This window comes from Pagrus pagrus, assembly GCF_965226575.1.
Source record: "Pagrus pagrus genome assembly, contig: HAP1_SCAFFOLD_25, whole genome shotgun sequence".
NCBI lineage: Eukaryota > Metazoa > Chordata > Actinopteri > Spariformes > Sparidae > Pagrus > Pagrus pagrus.
The window spans coordinates 361,009-381,138 of record NW_028175437.1 but is presented as its reverse complement, the minus strand read 5'-3'; the positions used below and the strand labels follow the sequence as shown (position 1 = coordinate 381,138).

At 46.3% G+C, this 20,130-nt stretch overlaps 1 long non-coding RNA gene across 1 annotated transcript; it reads right to left on the bottom strand.

Annotated features, from left to right (window-relative positions):
• Positions 1–7,740: 7,740 nt before the first annotated feature.
• Positions 7,741–11,534, bottom strand: LOC311253623. Its single transcript, XR_014621727.1, has 3 exons — positions 11,463–11,534; positions 9,880–10,023; positions 7,741–7,898 (listed from the first exon to the last, which is right to left on the bottom strand). It is a non-coding gene; the product is annotated as an uncharacterized lncRNA (long non-coding RNA).
• Positions 11,535–20,130: the final 8,596 nt, after the last annotated feature.

Sequence of the window (20,130 nt, the reverse complement as noted above, 5' to 3'; positions counted from 1 at the left end):
GCCACTTTTCAACTTTAATGAATGAAATTCCAGGTAAAAACTCCTTTGCCATGAAGAAGATCCAAATTCAACCAGTTCAGGCTAGTAAACCTGTTTGAAAGACCTTTTTTCAGTGAAATGCAGCTTAGTGCAAAAACAGGCTGCTCTCGCTCTGAAACGCTCATTTTTCACAAAAGCCACTTTTCAGCGCTAAAACAGCCTCCAATCGCTCTGAAACGCTCATTTTTGACATAAGCCACTTTTCACCTTTAATGAATGAAATTCCAGGTAAAAACTCCTTTGCCATGAAGAAGATCCAAATTCAACCAGTTCAGGCTAGTAAACCTGTTTGAAAGACCTTTTTTCAGTGAAATGCAGCTTAGTGCAAAAACAGGCTGCTCTGGCTCTGAAACTCTCATTTTTCACATAACCCACTTGTCACCCTTAATGAATTAAATTCCAGGTAAAAACTCCTTTGCCATGAAGAAGATCCAAATTCAACCAGTTCAGGCTAGTAAACCTGTTTGAAAGACCTTTTTTCAGTGAAATGCAGCTTAGTGCAAAAACAGGCTGCTCTCGCTCTGAAACGCTCATTTTTCACATAAGCCACTTTTCAGCGCTAAAACAGCCTCCAATCGCTCTGAAACGCTCATTTTTGACATAAGCCACTTTTCACCTTTAATGAATGAAATTCCAGGTAAAAACTCCTTTGTCATGAAGAAGATCCAAATTCAACCAGTTCAGGCTAGTAAACCTGTTTGAAAGACCTTTTTTCAGTGAAATGCAGCTTAGTGCAAAAACAGGCTGCTCTCGCTCTGAAACGCTCATTTTTCACATAAGCCACTTTTCAGCCTTATAGGCGACTGTACAGTGCAAAAACAGCCTCCTCTCGCTCTGAAACGCTCATTTTTCACAAAAGCCACTTTTCAGCCTTAGGCGACTGTACAGTGCTAAAACAGCCTCCTATCGCTCTGAAACGCTCATTTTTGACATAACCCACTTTTCAGCCTTAATGAATTAAATTCCAGGTAAAAACTCATTTGCCATGAAGAAGATCCAAATTCAACCAGTTCAGGCTAGTAAACCTGTTTGAAAGACCTTTTTTCAGTGAAATGCAGCTTAGTGCAAAAACAGGCTGCTCTCGCTCTGAAACGCTCATTTTTCACATAAGCCACTTTTCAGCCTTATAGGCGACTGTACAGTGCAAAAACAGCCTCCTCTCGCTCTGAAACGCTCATTTTTCACAAAAGCCACTTTTCAGCCTTAGGCGACTGTACAGTGCTAAAACAGCCTCCTATCGCTCTGAAACGCTCATTTTTGACATAACCCACTTTTCAGCCTTAATGAATTAAATTCCAGGTAAAAACTCATTTGCCATGAAGAAGATCCAAATTCAACCAGTTCAGGCTAGTAAACCTGTTTGAAAGACCTTTTTTCAGTGAAATGCAGCTTAGTGCAAAAACAGGCTGCTCTCGCTCTGAAACGCTCATTTTTCACATAAGCCACTTTTCAGCCTTAGGCGACTGTACAGTGCTAAAACAGCCTCCAATCGCTCTGAAACGCTCATTTTTGACATAAGCCACTTTTCACCTTTAATGAATGAAATTCCAGGTAAAAACTCCTTTGCCATGAAGAAGATCCAAATTCAACCAGTTCAGGCTAGTAAACCTGTTTGAAAGACCTTTTTTCAGTGAAATCTTAGTGCAAAAACAGGCTGCTCTCGCTCTGAAACGCTCATTTTTGACATAACCCACTTTTCAGCCTTAATGAATTAAATTCCAGGTAAAAACTCATTTGCCATGAAGAAGATCCAAATTCAACCAGTTCAGGCTAGTAAACCTGTTTGAAAGACCTTTTTTCAGTGAAATGCAGCTTAGTGCAAAATCAGGCTGCTCTCGCTCTGAAACGCTCATTTTTCACATAAGCCACTTTTCAGCGCTAAAACAGCCTCCAATCGCTCTGAAACGCTCATTTTTGACATAAGCCACTTTTCAGCCTTAAAGAATGAAATTCCAGGTTAAAACTCCTTTGCCATGAAGAAGATCCAAATTCAACCAGTTCAGGCTAGTAAACCTGTTTGAAAGACCTTTTTTCAGTGAAATGCAGCTTAGTGCAAAAACAGGCTGCTCTCGCTCTGAAACGCTCATTTTTCACATAAGCCACTTTTCAGCGCTAAAACAGCCTCCAATCGCTCTGAAACGCTCATTTTTGACATAAGTCACTTTTCACCTTTAATGAATGAAATTCCAGGTAACAACTCCTTTGCCATGAAGAAGATCCAAATTCAACCAGTTCAGGCTAGTAAACCTGGTTGAAAGACCTTTTTTCAGTGAAATGCAGCTTAGTGCAAAAACAGGCTGCTCTCGCTCTGAAACGCTCATTTTTCACATAAGCCACTTTTCAGCCTTATAGGCGACTGTACAGTGCAAAAACAGCCTCCTCTCGCTCTGAAACGCTCATTTTTCACATAAGCCACTTTTCAGCCTTAGGCGACTGTACAGTGCTAAAACAGTCTGCTATCGCTCTGAAACGCTCATTTTTGACATAAGCCACTTTTCAGCCTTAATGAATTAAATTCCAGGTAAAAACTCCTTTGCCATGAAGAAGATCCAAATTCAACCAGTTCAGGCTAGTAAACCTGTTTGAAAGACCTTTTTTCAGTGAAATGCAGCTTAGTGCAAAAACAGGCTGCTCTCGCTCTGAAACGCTCATTTTTCACATAAGCCACTTTTCAGCCTTAGGCGACTGTACAGTGCTAAGACAGCCTCCTATCGCTCTGAAACGCTCATTTTTGACATAAGCCACTTTTCAGCCTTAATGAATTAAATTCCAGGTAAAAACTCATTTGCCATGAAGAAGATCCAAATTCAACCAGTTCAGGCTAGTAAACCTGTTTGAAAGACCTTTTTTCAGTGAAATGCAGCTTAGTGCAAAAACAGGCTGCTCTCGCTCTGAAACGCTCATTTTTCACATAAGCCACTTTTCAGCGCTAAAACAGCCTCCAATCGCTCTGAAACGCTCATTTTTGACATAAGCCACTTTTCACCTTTAATGAATGAAATTCCAGGTAAAAACTCCTTTGCCATGAAGAAGATCCAAATTCAACCAGTTCAGGCTAGTAAACCTGTTTGAAAGACCTTTTTTCAGTGAAATGCAGCTTAGTGCAAAAACAGGCTGCTCTCGCTCTGAAACGCTCATTTTTCACATAAGCCACTTTTCAGCCTTAGGCGACTGTACAGTGCTAAAACAGCCTCCTATCGCTCTGAAACGCTCATTTTTGACATAACCCACTTTTCAGCCTTAATGAATTAAATTCCAGGTAAAAACTCCTTTGCCATGAAGAAGATCCAAATTCAACCAGTTCAGGCTAGTAAACCTGTTTGAAAGACCTTTTTTCAGTGAAATGCAGCTTAGGCGACTGTACAGTGCTAAAACAGTCTGCTATCGCTCTGAAACGCTCATTTTTGACATAAGCCACTTTTCAGCCTTAATGAATTAAATTCCAGGTAAAAACTCCTTTGCCATGAAGAAGATCCAAATTCAACCAGTTCAGGCTAGTAAACCTGTTTGAAAGACCTTTTTTCAGTGAAATGCAGCTTAGTGCAAAAACAGGCTGCTCTCGCTCTGAAACGCTCATTTTTCACATAAGCCACTTTTCAGCCTTAGGCGACTGTACAGTGCTAAAACAGCCTCCTATCGCTCTGAAACGCTCATTTTTGACATAAGCCACTTTTCAGCCTTAATGAATTAAATTCCAGGTAAAAACTCATTTGCCATGAAGAAGATCCAAATTCAACCAGTTCAGGCTAGTAAACCTGTTTGAAAGACCTTTTTTCAGTGAAATGCAGCTTAGTGCAAAAACAGGCTGCTCTCGCTCTGAAACGCTAATTTTTCACATAAGCCACTTTTCAGCCTTAGGCGACAGTACAGTGCTAAAACAGCCTGCTATCGCTCTGAAACGCTCATTTTTGACATAAGGCACTTTTCAGCCTTAATGAATTAAATTCCAGGTAAAAACTCCTTAGCCATGAAGAAGATCCAAATTCAACCAGTTCAGGCTAGTAAAACTGTTTGAAAGACCTTTTTTCAGTGAAATGCAGCTTAGTGCAAAAACAGGCTGCTCTCGCTCTGAAACGCTCATTTTTCACATAAGCCACTTTTCAGCCTTAGGCGACAGTACAGTGCTAAAACAGCCTGCTATCGCTCTGAAACGCTCATTTTTGACATAAGCCACTTTTTACCCTTAATGAATGAAATTCCAGGTAAAAACTCCTTTGCCATGAAGAAGATACAAATTCAACCAGTTCAGGCTAGTAAACCTGTTTCAAAAGACCTTTTTTCATTGAAATGCAGCTTAGTGCAAAAACAGGCTGCTCTCGCTCTGAAACGCTCATTTTTCACATAAGCCACTTTTCATCCTAAATGAATGAAATTCCAGGTAAAAACTCCTTTGCCATGAAGAAGATCCAAATTCAACCAGTTCAGGCTAGTAAACCTGTTTGAAAGACCTTTTTTCAGTGAAATGCAGCTTAGTGCAAAAACAGGCTGCTCTCGCTCTGAAACGCTCATTTTTCACATAAGCCACTTTTCACCCTCAATGAATGAAATTCCAGGTAAAAACTCCTTTGCCATGAAGAAGATCCAAATTCAACCAGTTCAGGCTAGTAAACCTGTTTGAAAGACCTTTTTTCAGTGAAATGCAGCTTAGTGCAAAAACAGGCTGCTCTCGCTCTGAAACGCTCATTTTTCACATAAGCCACTTTTCACCCTCAATGAATGAAATTCCAGGTAAAAACTCCTTTGCCATGAAGAAGATACAAATTCAACCAGTTCAGGCTAGTAAACCTGTTTGAAAGACCTTTTTTCAGTGAAATGCAGCTTAGGCGACTGTACAGTGCTAAAACAGCCTCCTATCGCTCTGAAACGCTCATTTTTCACATAAGCCACTTTTCAGCCTTAGGCGACTTTACAGTGCTAAAACAGCCTCATATCGCTCTGAAACGCTCATTTTTGACATAAGCCACTTTTCACCCTTAATGAATGAAATTCCAGGTAAAAACTCCTTTGCCATGAAGAAGATCCAAATTCAACCAGTTCAGGCTAGTAAACCTGTTTGAAAGACCTTTTTTCAGTGAAATGCAGCTTAGTGCAAAAACAGGCTGCTCTCGCTCTGAAACGCTCATTTTTCACATAAGCCACTTTTCAGCCTTAGGCGACAGTACAGTGCTAAAACAGCCTCCTATCGCTCTGAAACGCTCATTTTTGACATAAGCCACTTTTCGCCCTTAATGAATGAAATTCCAGGTAAAAACTCCTTTGCCATGAAGAAGATCCAAATTCAACCAGTTCAGGCTAGTAAACCTGTTTGAAAGACCTTTTTTCAGTGAAATGCAGCTTAGTGCAAAAACAGGCTGCTCTCGCTCTGAAACGCTCATTTTTCACATAAGCCACTTTTCACCCTTAATGAATGAAATTCCAGGTAAAAACTCCTTTGCCATGAAGAAGATACAAATTCAACCAGTTCAGGCTAGTAAACCTGTTTGAAAGACCTTTTTTCAGTGAAATGCAGCTTAGTGCAAAAACAGGCTGCTCTCGCTCTGAAACGCTCATTTTTCACATAAGCCACTTTTCAGCCTTAGGCTAAAACAGCCTCCTATCGCTCTGAAACGCTCATTTTTGACATAAGCCACTTTTCACCCTTAATGAATGAAATTCCAGGTAAAAACTCCTTTGCCATGAAGAAGATCCAAATTCAACCAGTTCAGGCTAGTAAACCTGTTTGAAAGACCTTTTTTCAGTGAAATGCAGCTTAGGCGACTGTACAGTGCTAAAACAGCCTCCTATTGCTCTGAAACGCTCATTTTTGACATAACCCACTTTTCAGCCTTAATGAATTAAATTCCAGGTAAAAACTCCTTTGCCATGAAGAAGATCCAAATTCAACCAGTTCAGGCTAGTAAACCTGTTTGAAAGACCTTTTCTCAGTGAAATGCAGCTTAGTGCAAAAACAGGCTGCTCTCGCTCTGAAACGCTCATTTTTCACATAAGCCACTTTTCAGCCTTAGGCGACTGTACAGTGCTAAAACAGCCTCCTATCGCTCTGAAACGCTTATTTTTGACATAAGCCACTTTTCACCCTTAATGAATGAAATTCCAGGTAAAAACTCCTTTGCCATGAAGAAGATCCAAATTCAACCAGTTCAGGCTAGAAAACCTGTTTGAAAGACCTTTTTTCAGTGAAATGCAGCTTAGGCGACTGTACAGTGCTAAAACAGGCTCCTCTCGCTCTGAAACGCTCATTTTTGACATAAGCCACTTTTCACCCTTAATGAATTAAATTCCAGGTAAAAACTCCTTTGCCATGAAGAAGATCCAAATTGTCGGGGTTCGATACTTTGAAACGCTGGTTAGGAAAGATGATGGCCCAGTCGGCAAACTTTAGTTTGGTGATTTTCTTTTTATTACACCAAAAACCCAAAGACAAAAATACCCACAGGTGGCAAAGCAACAAAAAAAACGCAGGAATATTTACAATATGACAGAGTAAAAAAAATATTTACAAGGAACAGGCAGCAACTGTCATCCACATGCCACTCAGCCGAATCCTTCCTTCAAGTGAGCCGAGCTCTCTTTAAATACCCCCTTGGCCCCTCCCCCGGGCAAACCAATTAACAAAACACAGGGGTTAAGAAACATAAACTGGGAAACAACCCAGATAGCAAAATTCTTTTGGCCCATATCTGGCCCACACCTGACATGTTCATCCGGTCCACATACCGCATGGAATGATGTCACTTGGGAGGTCCGCTCCTGTTTGCCAAAAGTGGGCCACAACCAAGCCATCACAATGCCAGATGTCAACCAAAAACAGGCCAAATAAACCAGCAATCAACCGAATGTGGGCCACTGTACACTTTTATTCTGGCCCAAGTACGGCATGGGAAGATGGCACAAGGGTGGTCCACAGTTGTTTGCCAGAAGTGGGCCACAACCAAACCAACACAGTGCCAAATGTCAGCCGACACGCAATAAACCAGCACTCACCCAAATGTGGGCCACCACTGTACATTTTTATTCTGGCCCACATCCCACATGGAATGATGGCACATGAGTGGTCCACAGCTGTTTGCTAGAAGTGGGCCACAACCAAACCAACACAGTGCCAAATGTCAGCCATGACCAAATAAACCAGCACTCACCCAAATGTGGGCCACCACTGTACATTTTTATTCTGGCCCATATACCACTTGGAATGATGGCACAAATGTGGTCCACAGTTGTTTGCCAGAAGTGGGCCACAACCAAACCAACACAGTGCCAAGTGTCAGCCAAAAATAGACCAAATAAACCAGCACTCACCCAAATTTGGGCCACTATGCATTTTTATTCTGACCCACCTACCACATGGAATGACATGAGTGGTCCACACTTGTTTCTCACATATGACCCACAGCCTAGTCATAATGCTACATATTAACCAAGAGCTGAATACATCAGAACTGGTTTACAGTCTATGATCTTGTCTAGCCTGTACACATTGGAGTCACAACCAAACCATGACAAAGTTCTATGTCAAATATGAACACATCATATAAATAAACCAGAACTGGTCTGAATTTGTGGCTACTGTACATGTCATTATGGTACCTCCAGATACTGTGTTAAATGGTGGCAATGGTCCAGTCTTGTTGGTCTCAGTCAAAGATGAAGATACCTACTGAAGAATTGAAGAAAAAACCAGACACGAGAAACAACTTGTGAACAGTAGAGAACTATTTTATTTTTTTAACATGTGCCACAAACAACAACACAACACAAACAAAACAAACATGAAGATGAACATGAAAATTCTGACTGCGGAACACTGTTGCGGAACACGCTCACTCATGGCCCCACCATTGTCTCCTCTTCATCTGGCCCTTTAAGAAATGCACAAAAGAACATATTTTGTTGACTCAGTAAAGCAGTACTGTGGTTACTGTATATGGTTGCAGTGCAAAACACAAAACCTTATCAGGAGACCAAACAAAAAAGGCCCTGTAAAGTGATATAAAGTTATACAATATTGTGTTCATCAAACACTCTGACAAACTTCACATTTAACCTGAAGTTACAGTAATAAAACATAATGTATATTTGAGTTTGTCTTCATGTTAAAGGGGAATAGTGCACAGCCATTTGATTTTTTGCTATTTTGCTAACCTTTCCTCAGCATTTGTTGGTTCACTGAAGCCAGCCATAATGCAATTAATGGAGCATATCATATACATGTTGCAATGTGTGTATTTGTGTGGTTCTATCCTTTCATAAAAAGATAATGGATACAGGGTGTTTTGGTGTGTCATGATGCTGCCAGCACGAGAGCTGGGATACTGGGTCGGAGGGTCTGATCTTACAAGGTTGGTTTTCAGCCAAGTGACGCTAGGTGGAAGGCAGAGAGCCTCCATTCTCCCTGGAACAAGCCAGCAACATTACTCTGAAGCTGTTTCATTAAAGCATAAGTAAGCGGAATGTTTGTGTTAATATAAGTCTTATATAGTTATATCTTCCGACAGCAATCACTTATATAGAGTGTTTGGTCCGAAACACGGGTCTGTCAGTCACCCTGCTCTGCTGTAAGCCGAGGAGAAAACTTTCCTTGTATCCTACAACCTTTATCCAATGAGGAGAGAGAACGGCATAAAGGGGCGGTCCTCTCTGTGTGTGCAGCCAAGGGATGCACGCGCATGTGTTGACGTAGGGAAGAGGGCGGGGACTGCTAACTCCATCCGCTGACAGGAAGTTAGCCAAAACGACCGGATCGCTTACTTCTGCTTTAAGTAAAAAGTAGGTAAAAATCTTGAATATTTCCTCTTTAATGACTCTCCATGGGGACCCCCAAGATAGCTGTCAGTCTGGTGGTGCGTAATAGGTATCCACAAAACTGGACATTTACTGGACCAGAGGTCTGTGTGCTATGGCACGGTGCTCTGGCGGAACACTGGGGCCATACTCAGATCTAAAAGCCCTCACAAAAGGAGAGAGTTGGGATAAAAGTTGAGGTGAGGTCTCTCTGTCCTGGTTTATTCTTTATATATTATGCCAAGGTAAGTATTATATTCCATTGCAACATGGCTGAGGCTCTCAGTTGGAAGCAACTCCATCCTACATATTAAACCTATCACATATCAAGTCTGAGATGACAATGAGTCAGCTAGCCTCACTCACACAATCGCTGTGTAGTTACATCAGACCTGCCCACATGGTGGAGCTGAAGACCATGAATGCAGCAGTAAAGGGAAAAGTTTGAGGTTAGATAAGACCACATCTTAAGACTCAAAACTTCATCCACTCATGTTAACATTAGAAGTATGTTTTTGTGTTTGATAGGGGGTTCTTTCATTCCAGCTCAATTTAGCAGGGAGATGGCATGTAATATTAATATATTTAAAAATATATTTCAGCTGTTGCTTCATATTCATTAATTTATTTTGTAGATAGAATATTATACTAAAGTCAAATACAGTTTTCATTAAAGATGTGTTTCTAACTGAAATGTGATTTCCCTACTTTTCAGACCCATGTACTGGCTTTTAAGAAAGGCAATGGGTGACAATTCCAGTTACAGTTTACATTACTGTCCCACCACTGCCAAGTGAAATCTTTACATTTACAAGAAAATGGCTATGCTTGCTGCATGGTGGCTGAACAAGCTTCTAATTCCTAAGTGACCATAGCGGAAAAAATGGCAAAAATCACAACACTGCCTTTTTTAATTGTATTTGCTCATTTAGAATTGGGGAGATTTGTTCTGTACTTTGCGCTCGTTTTTTTTTTACATATGCTGACAGCTTCATCTTGATTTCTGCTGTAGAACAGTATCACACATATATTGCAAAATAGGTATTGTAGCTGACTTACGTGCGAGCTGTGTGGCACGCCTTTTCTCCTCTCTCTCTCTCCTCCCACCATCCCTGTCTCCAGCGAGATGAAGCCACCTTTTTATATAAGCCTCCACCTCCTGGTCTGTTGCAGTGGCCGTCAATTGATTGTTTCTGACCGTTCCTAAAAATTGAGAAAACTGTAAAGCTTTGGATAGATTGCACACAATGGTGAGAAATGGCTAACTGCATGACATGCTATATCCTGCCCATAGTTGGGCAGCAATGAATGTAGTTTGAAAACAGTCTAGCCATGACCAGCCAATTACTAAAATTGTAGGAGGAAAACTCTCGCCTTCAGCTGACGAACTGATTGCAGACTGGTGCATCTTAGTGCAGGGGGCAGATAAATAGCTGGAGAAGATGGTGAAGCACATAGTTTTAGATATTTTTATTATGGTGCAGGTTGCTGACATTTCGGCACACAGTATGTCTTCTTCAAAGCAAACAGAGCAATTTAAGAATGGCAGCTTTAAACTGGTGCCTTATAAAATGTGATTGGGTGTATATGTTGTTGTATTATAAGTATTTTATAACGAGTATTAGACTATCAGCATTTTTAATTAATTGTATTACTTAAAGCTATGGTCTAAGGTCTGAAAGACGATGAGAAGCCGCCATTAGCAGCACCGTGGAGAGCTCCAGAGCTGGAGGGAGACTCGTCGCTCTGGGCGACCCAGCACAGGGTGCTGTATGTGGGGGAGAGGAGTAGGAAGACCGGGGCCTGTAGCTCCGCGGCGCCGTAGTTCGCAGAGCGACCCCGCTCAGGTTGCCGCTGCGGCTAGAAGCGGCTGTGTGTTGGGGAGAGGATCAGGGAGACTCGACGCGGCACCGGTACCAGTAATAACGGCAGCAACACATTCTGTGCTTCTGTACTGTGCTTCTCTGAATCCTAGTGGGGCTTTCAGCGGCATGTGTTTAAACATGTACCCTCTGACTGTTATAATCATATGGATGCTGTTATAATGTGTTGTGATTGAGATCCTGACCCACCAAACATCCTGGAAAGTGACAAAGTTACGTTTTTCGTACAAAATTACATAATCACCATCAGTAAACAGGACGCTGTCTGATTATTTCACTCGCGGGGAGGGATGCTGTTTTCTGGAGGGAAAGTTCACTGCCACAGAGATTTATTTTTCTTGTCTCACACAGAGTCGTTGAACATGGGTCGGCATGTTCTCTGACCACTTTGCCACCACTTCTCAACTGCCTGCTCTGCATTATAGTCCTCAACCTCAGGGAAATGCAATGATATACGGAGGAGGGAATTGAGCATTTTGTTTGAGAGTGAGCGTTTGACATTTTTTTTTTCACTGTCCCGTAATTGTCCCGGACAAAATATAAGTGTGTCCCAGCAGGAATTTTTATGGTCCCCGCCGGGACATCGTTAATTTCGAGCCCTGCTGCCTGGTCATATTAACCTTGTATAAAAACTGAATGTTAACTAGCTAACATTTTTCGCAGCACTGGCAACCTGACAAAACAATGTGAAGTTCCAACAATAAGAGCTGAATGTTTCCCACAGAAATTCATTCATTTATTTTTCGTTCAGGGACTCACCTCACCGTGACTTCTCTCCTCGATCTCCGGCTCGCGCACTTTTTGCTCCCTTGCTCCCTTTCGTCAATTCGAATATGATGCATTCAAAAGACTCGTAATTTGGAAAACTCCAACTTAAAGCGGAAAAAAACATAACGGAAAGTAGAGTTTGAATAAAGATACGATCCTTACAGACTTAATAGCGTTGACTTAATAAAAAAAAAAAAAAAAAAAAAAAACACTGTCACTGTGGGTGATATGTTCAGGTAAATGTAGGTCAATACATTTTCCAATGTCGACCTGCCAGTCATTTTCTATGTGACACAGAGAGCAGGTGGGAGCGGTTTCTGTTCACAAATGAACTGTCACTCTTGGCCTAGGCTATGCTCTTATTGGCACACTCGGTCAAGGAATGTACAGTATGTTGTGAATTTAATGAATTGAATTGAATTTATTTATTTAAAACAGGGACAATGCACAAAAAAACATTAATCTTGTAAGACAAGAAGAGATGCTTTGAGCCAGGTTATAGTTCCGCCTGTAGTCCCTGGGCAGGTAAAGTTAAAGCAGATACAGTATTAAAATCATTGAAATATGAGTGACATGATGACCATAATATTTTAAAAATAGACAGAATACACTAGTAAAAGCAGGGAACAAGAGCACCAAATCATGAAGTGCACAACAGCACATACTCTCTCTTACTCTTATCACACATTCAAACAGATAACAGTCCAACTATCCTCCTCTAATAACCACATTCATACACATATTAATAACCAGACACGTATACACACATGTAACTCAACAATGTGTGCAAACTCGCTTCCTCAGTAACCAGCGCTTTGACAAGCATGAGAACATGTAGGGATTTGTACATAGAATAAGTTCTGGAAGGACATTCCATTGGCCACACATGAAAATGCATATACTCAAATCAGAGAAAACACAGAATTGTTGGTCAATATATATATATTTTTATAAATTAACTTTGATCAACAAACAACAAATTCATCACAGTCAGCATATTATTTATACTGACAGATAATATTGCACTAAGAGAAGAACAAGTTAAACTTGACTATGCCTACTGTATGTAATTCCTGCTGGTATCAGACGGATAACAACTCTCAGAATTCACCATCCGCTTGTTGTGTTAACTTTTTTCTCTCAGATTTTTATGAACGGTTTTGTTTCTCTTTGTATCATGGGTGCAACATCCGGGCTTGCCATGGGGATGTGTTGTTCATGATAGACATTAGCTTGGATAAAATTCTCACCTCCATAGTGGAGAACACAATTAAGGCAGTTCAGGCCTAAAGGTCTTCAGTCCTCTAACTGCTTCAAGCTCCAGCAAAGAAGCTGGACGGGGGCTCCATTAGTGGCGAGCTTCTTCCAGAATGAGTGAAGGATCAATATTGCAGGTCGTTCATGCTGCAACATTGCCAATCATGCCCATCATGGAACATTTCCACCGAAAAAGGAATATCTACTTGCACTTTGCACTTTGGATTCCTTGTTTTTTCCCCTGTCCGAGACTTAGGCTCGTTGACTCTTTTGTTGCTACTTTATTTCTGTTGGACTTTGATTACCTGTTTATTTACCTCTTTCTAAAATAATAAACTGTTCCATTTGAGTCTGCATTTGGGTCCTGTTATCCCCTATACCCTGAATAGTGGACAGCGGTTCAATGAGAGAAGCAAACTAACTTAACTTAACTTGTCTTGTCTTTTCTTGTCCTGGCACATTTGTACTTCACAAAGTATGGACCCCACAATGTTACTGAACCATATGTGGGCCACTTTAGGCTCACATCCAGATTAGTCGATGCTAACTTGCCGTCTTTCGGCCAAAAATGGCCCAAATGTGTTTCAACAAAGGTGGGCCACCTGTGTGGAACCATATGTGGGCCACTTTAGGCTCACATCCAGATTAGTCGATGCTAACTTGTCGTCTTTCAGCCAAAACTGGCCCAAATGTGTTTCAATAAAGGTGGGCCACGTGTGTGGAGCCATAAGTGGGCCACTTTAGGCTCACATCCAGATTAGTCGATGCTTACTTACCGTCTTTTGGCCAAAACTGGCCCAATTGTGTTTGAGCAAAGGTGGGCCACATGCGTTTTCTCATAAGTGGGCCACATAGGCTCACATCCAGATTAGTCGATGCTAATTTGCTGTCTTTCGGCCAAAACTGGCCCAATTGTGTTTCAGCAAAGGTGGGCCACTTGCGTTTTGTCATATGTGGGCCACTTTAGGCTCACATCCAGATTAGTCGATGCTAATTTGCCGTCTTTCGGCCAAAACTGGCCCAAATGTGTTTCAACAAAGGTGGGCCACGTGTGCTAAACCATATGTGGGCCACTTTAGGCTCACATCCAGATTAGTCGATGCTAATTTGCCGTCTTTCGGCCAAAACTGGCCCAAATGTGTTTCAACAAAGGTGGGCCACTTGCGTTTTGTCATATGTGGGCCACTTTAGGCTCACATCCAGATTAGTCGATGCTAATTTGCCGTCTTTCGGCCAAAACTGGCCCAAATGTGTTTCAACAAAGGTGGGCCACGTGTGCTAAACCATATGTGGGCGACTTTAGGCTCACATCTAGATTAGTCGATGCTAATTTGCCGTCTTTCGGCCAAAACTGGCCCAAATGTGTTTCAACAAAGGTGGGCCACTTGTGTTTTCTCATATGTGGGCCACTTTAGGCTCACATCCAGATTAGTCGATGCTAATTTGCCGTCTTTCGGCCAAAACTGGCCCAAATGTGTTTCAACAAAGGTGGGCCACGTGTGCTAAACCACATGTGGGCCACTTTAGGCTCACATCCAGATTAGTCGATGCTTACTTGCCGTCCCTCGGCCAAAACTGGCCCAATTGTGTTTCAGCAAAGGTGGGCCACTTGTATTTTCTCATATGTTGGCCACTTTAGGCTCACATCCAGATTAGTCGATGCTAATTTGCCGTCTTTTGCCCAAAACTGGCCCAAATGTGTTTCAGCAAAGGTGGGCCACGTGTGCTGAACCATATGTGGCCCAGCCTTGGTTCACTTAAGGAATAACCATTCCCTACTCTGCCACGTATTTGCCAAAGATGGGCCATATCTGTTTTGTGATATAAGGGCCGAATGTAGCATTTACCACATGGGCCAGTTTAGGCTCACATCTGTTTTGTGCGGGCCAGAAGAATGCCTACAGTGCCGGATTGTTGCCTGAAGTGGCCCACATCCGTATGCTATCTGGGAAAGCACAAAACTAACAGAACCCCTTTAAATCTAACCCCAGTACTGTGGCACTAATAACCCCTCATATGGCTGTGCCACTTTTCCCACAGAACACATACATTAACAATATTTCAAAACAATTAACACACATAGTTTAGTCCATGGTCACCTGACCCATGGAAGCGCGCCACAGTGCGCTACTTATGACGTGGCCCGGAACTGCCTCGGTTCGGCCCGTGAACCCGAGACAGACCTCTGCAGCAACAGCAGGTGAGCGTGTGTGTAGGTGTGTGTGTGTGTGTGTGTGTGTACGTGTCGCGTAGGCGCCGAGTGTGCACCCTCGACGACCCACGGAGGGGAGAACAGAGTTCAGGGTAAAAAGTTTATGTCACTGCTGGACCGCGAGATGCGGCCGGCGGGGAAACAGGTGATAAGGAGCTTGGCTCCGCCGGAACAATGAGGGCGCAGCGCGCCCCACCGGCACTCTCTGACAGAGAGAGCGCGCCGGTCAGGAAATGACGGGCGTTCAACAGCGCTCCGCCACATTATCCCCCTCCTCCCCGAGGTTGACGATGTGCGGCAACCTGGAGAGATAGTCTGCCACAACATTGGTCTTGCCCGCTCGGTGTCGGATCTGGAACTGGAACGGCTGGAGAGAGAGGTACCAGCGGGTGAGACGACTGTTGTGGTCTTTCATGGAGTTAATCCAGGTCAGAGCCCTGTGATCAGTCTCTAAGTCAAACTCTCTCCCCAGCAGGTAGTACCTCAAACTCTCCAGGGCCCATTTGATGGCCAGGCCCTCCTTCTCCACAGTGGAGTACCTGGTCTCCCGTGGCAGCAGCTTCCGGCTCAGGTACAGCACCGGTCGCTCGTCACCAGGCTCACCTTGGGCCAGGACTGCCCCCAGTCCCACCGCTGAGGCATCGGTCTGAACCAGGAACCGCTGGCTGAAGTCAGGGCTCCTCAGAACTGGCGAAGAGCACAAACAGGCCTTGAGAGCTTGGAACGCCGCCTCGCAGTCCTCGTTCCAGATGACCGGGTTCCTCTGGTCCTTCGCCGTCAGTGCTGTCAGAGGTGCTGCGAGGGTGGCGAACTGTGGGACGAACCTCCTGTACCAGCCGGCCAAGCCCAAGAAGGACCTCACCTCCTTCTTCGTGCGAGGGCGTGGGCAGCTACGGATGGCCTCGACCTTGTCCACCTGTGGTCGGACCTCCCCTCGTCCAAGCCGGTACCCCAAGTACTTCGCCTCCTCCCAGGCCCATTGACACTTGGCTGGATTCAGCGTCAGGCCTGCCTGCTGGATCTGGCCCAGGACTCGCTCCAGATCATGCAGGTGCTGCTCCCAGGTGGCACTGAAGATGACCACGTCATCGAGGTAGGTAGCACTGCAGTCCTCACACCTCCGCAGGACACGGTCCATCAGCCTCTGGAAAGTTGCTGGTGCTCCATGTAGGCCGAAGGGCATCACCGTGAACTGGAAGAGGCCAGCAGGTGTCTGGAACGCTGTGCAGGGACGACTGGACGCTTCCAGGGGTACCTGCCAGTACCCTTTACAGAGGTCCAGGGTGGTGATGAACCTAGCCCGACCAATCCTCTCCAGCAGGTCGTCGATCCGGGGCATCGGGTAGGCGTCGAACTCTGACATGGCGTTGACCTTCCTGAAGTCCATGCAGATGCGCAGGGAACCGTCCTTCTTCCCCACAATGACCACCGGGCTACACCACTCAGACTGCGACGGCTCGATCACCCCCAAGCGCTGCATCTCCTCCACCTCCTTCTGAAGTTTGGCCACCAGGTGCTGGGGCACCCGGTAGGCCCTCTGACGAACCGGCCCCTTGTCTTTCAGCCGGACCACATGCTCCACGAGGTCAGTCTTCCCCGGGTTGGCCGCGAAGAGCTTGGCGACCCGCTGGAACACCTGGCACAGCTGGCTGGACTGGGCGGCAGAGAGGTGCCCGAGAGCAGGCTCCGCAGACTGGCTCAGGTCGGCGAGGGTAGACTCCTCCTCCCCCGCGCTGTCCACCGCCGTCACCAGCAGAGACGCCACGGGAACCCGAGCCTCCCTCCACTCCTTCAGCAGGTTGACGTGGTAAACCTGCTTTGCCCTTTTCTTGTCCGGGTGGTGGATCTCGTAGGTCACCGGGCCCATCTTCCTGAGGACGGTGTACGGGCCCTGCCATTTGGCCAGCAGCTTGCTGTTGGAGGATGGCAGGAGGAGTAGGACCTTCTGGCCAGGCTGGAACTCTCTGTGCCTGGCCTGTCGGTCGTACCACGCCTTCTGGGTCTGCTTGGCCTCACGAAGGTTGACCTCGGCCTCGTCTCGGTACCTTGCCAACCGGTCCCTCATCTCCAGCACGAACTGGACCACACCACGGTCACTGGTGCCAGTTGCGGGAGACTCCCAGGTCTTCCGCAGCAGATCCAATGGCCCCTGTACCTCCCAGCCATACAGAAGCTCAAACGGGGAAAACCCTGTGGACGCTTGGGGAACCTCCCGGTAGGCGAAAAGCAGGTAGGGCAGCCACTGGTCCCAGTCTCTCCCAGTGTCGGCCACAAACTTCTGCAGCATCTTCTTCAGGGTCTGAATGAAGCGCTCGACCAGGCCGTCCGTCTGAGGGTGGTCTTGATCGCCGAAATCCCCAGTGCCGGTGGAAGAGCTGCAGGAGTCTGGAGGTGAAGTTGGTCCCCTGGTCTGTGATGATCTCGTCCGGTACACCAACCCTGGAAAACAACTGAACAAGACAACGCAGAACAGCAGGAGCAGTGACTGTGCGCAGGGGGAAAGCCTCTGGGAACCGTGTGGCGTAGTCACAGAGCACCAGGATGTACTGGTGCCCCCCACTGCTCTTCACCAATGGGCCCACAATGTCCATGGCCACACGCCTAAACGGAGTGGAGATCATGGGCAGGGGTTGTAGGTAGGCTCGGTCGGACTGGCAGACATAGCAAGTTTTCTGACAGGTGGGACAGGTTTTGCAGAAGGTTTGCACATCAACATACATGGAAGGCCAATAGAACCTGGGGGATATGCGCAAATAGGTTTTGTTGCGGCCAAGATGACCTGCCCAAGGCAAGGTGTGTGCCAGGTGCATTATCATCGGCCGGCATGACACAGGAACCACAAGGCGTTTGACCCCCTCCGCCACTGCATACAAAACATCACTGTCAACAACAAAACATTCTTTCTCCCCTTTTGACATATCCAGCCCCCCAACCACCTTGGCGAACAAGGACTTCAGAGTCCCATCCTCCCTTTGCAGGGCCCCAATGTCCTCTGGCACCTCCCACATGCCCTTTGCCAGTCCCTTTGCACAGTCCGGCTCCCGGGACTTCAGCCCCTTTTCAAACCGCCGCTGGCGGCGAGACTTCCTGGGCCCCTTCATGGGCCCCTCAAACAAACTGCTGTCCAGGGTTGAAAAGAGTTCTGGATCGGGCCCCTTTTTCGGCCCTGGGTCGGCTGTCACCCCCGCCCTGGCCTGGGTGCGGGTGATCACATAACCGGACAAACCCTTCCCCAGGTCACTGTCTTTGGGGCCGGCCTCCAGCAGCACGTCCAGCAGCACAGGTAAGTCCCACCCCAGGATAGCAGCAACAGGTAACCTTTCCACCAGCCCGACCGTCAGCAGGTAAGGTTGCTCATCCACCACCACCGTCACCTCAGCTGTGGGGTAGGAATGGCTGTCCCCGTGCACACACAAAATGTCTTCCTGTCTGCTATAATCCACCACGCCCGTTGGCACCAACTCCCTTCGGACCAGCGTCAGGAAGCTCCCCGAGTCAACCAGAGCAGTCACAGACTCACCATTAATGGTAACGTCCTTAAAACGCTGTTGCCCTCCCCCAGCACTTGCAACCTCAGCCCGAGGAGTGTAGCATGCCCCGCTAAGCTTAGCTTTTCTGATGGGGCACAACGAAGCCTTGTGCCCTGCTTGCTGGCGGTAGAAACAGATGAACTCGTTACCGGGGCTGCGCTGGCGAGGTGTGGGCCGGGATTCTCCAGGCGGATGCTGGCTGGCTCTGGCTGCTGGTCTGGGCTGCGACGAAACCTGGCGACTGGGACCACCGTGATAAGCAGGCGGGCCTCCCCTCCGTGCGTTGAGGTACTGCAGCGCTAGCTTGCCTGCAGCTAACCCATCCGTTGGCTTGTGCTCCTTCACCCAGGTGCGGATGTCTGTTGGGAAGACTCGCAGCAGCTGCTCCAAGATGACCTGCTCACCGATCTGCTCCTTGGTATGCTGCTCTGGCCGAATCCATCGACGGTAGAGACCCTTTAAGCGGTGGTAAGTTTCTGTTGGGTTCTCTCCCGGTGGAACTGCCATGGCCCGGAACTGCTGGCGATACGTCTCCGGTGAGACGTCAAACTTGGTCAGGAGTGCCGCCTTCAGGTCCGGGTATGAATGAGCCCTCTCCTCGTCCATAGCGGTGTACGCCTCTAGCGCCTTCCCAGTGAGTAGCGGCACCAGGCGACACGCCCACTCACCATCTGGCCAACCACACGTTCTGGCAATCCACTCGAAGCGAAGCAGGTAATTTCCAATGTCCTCCCCAGCCAGGTACTGGGGAATCTTGGGGTCACCAAAGGGTCTGCTCTCCGGCCTCGGAGGTTCTGTCCCACTGCTCACCCCAAACCTTGCCGCCCTTAAGGGTGAACTGCGGCGCGGTGCAGCAGGTGTAGGTAAGTCCATTCTAAGGCTCATCAGCGACCTCTCAGATGGTGATAGGGACCCAGGTGCAGGGACAGGTGCTACCGGCCTCGGCCCTGCCACTGCCTGATCCAGTTGCGGGGATGGCCACGAAGCCTGGAGTCCCCTGAGCTCTGCCAGGAACCCCTCCTCTCTTCTCTGCTGTCCCTCCAGGAAGGTCCTCATGACCGCCACCAGCTCCTCTCCTGGACTTGGAGCTCCAGGGCCGGCCTGCCGGACTGGGGCCGCCGCACCCCCTTCGTCCTCCTCGGCTGTGGACCAGGCTCCCTCCTCGCCATCTTTGTCCTGCACTGGTTCCTCCTTTTGTGAGCGCAACCCAGTACCCGTCTTCCTGTGTACCGGATGCGCCCTCGTCGACTGGCCATCCCACTTCTGACACCAAATGTCGGGGTTCGATACTTTGAAACGCTGGTTTGGAAAGATGATGGCCCAGTCGGCAAACTTTAGTTTGGTGATTTTCTTTTTATTACACCAAAAACCCAAAGACAAAAATACCCACAGGTGGCAAAGCAACAAAAAAAACGCAGGAATATTTACAATATGACAGAGTAAAAAAAATATTTACAAGGAACAGGCAGCAACTGTTATCCACATGCCACTCAGCCGAATCCTTCCTTCAAGTGAGCCGAGCTCTCTTTAAAAACCCCCTTGGCCCCTCCCCCGGGCAAACCAATTAACAAAACACAGGGGTTAAGAAACATAAACTGGGAAACAAAGCACAAAACTAACAGAACCCCTTTAAATATAACCCCAGTACTGTGGCACTAAT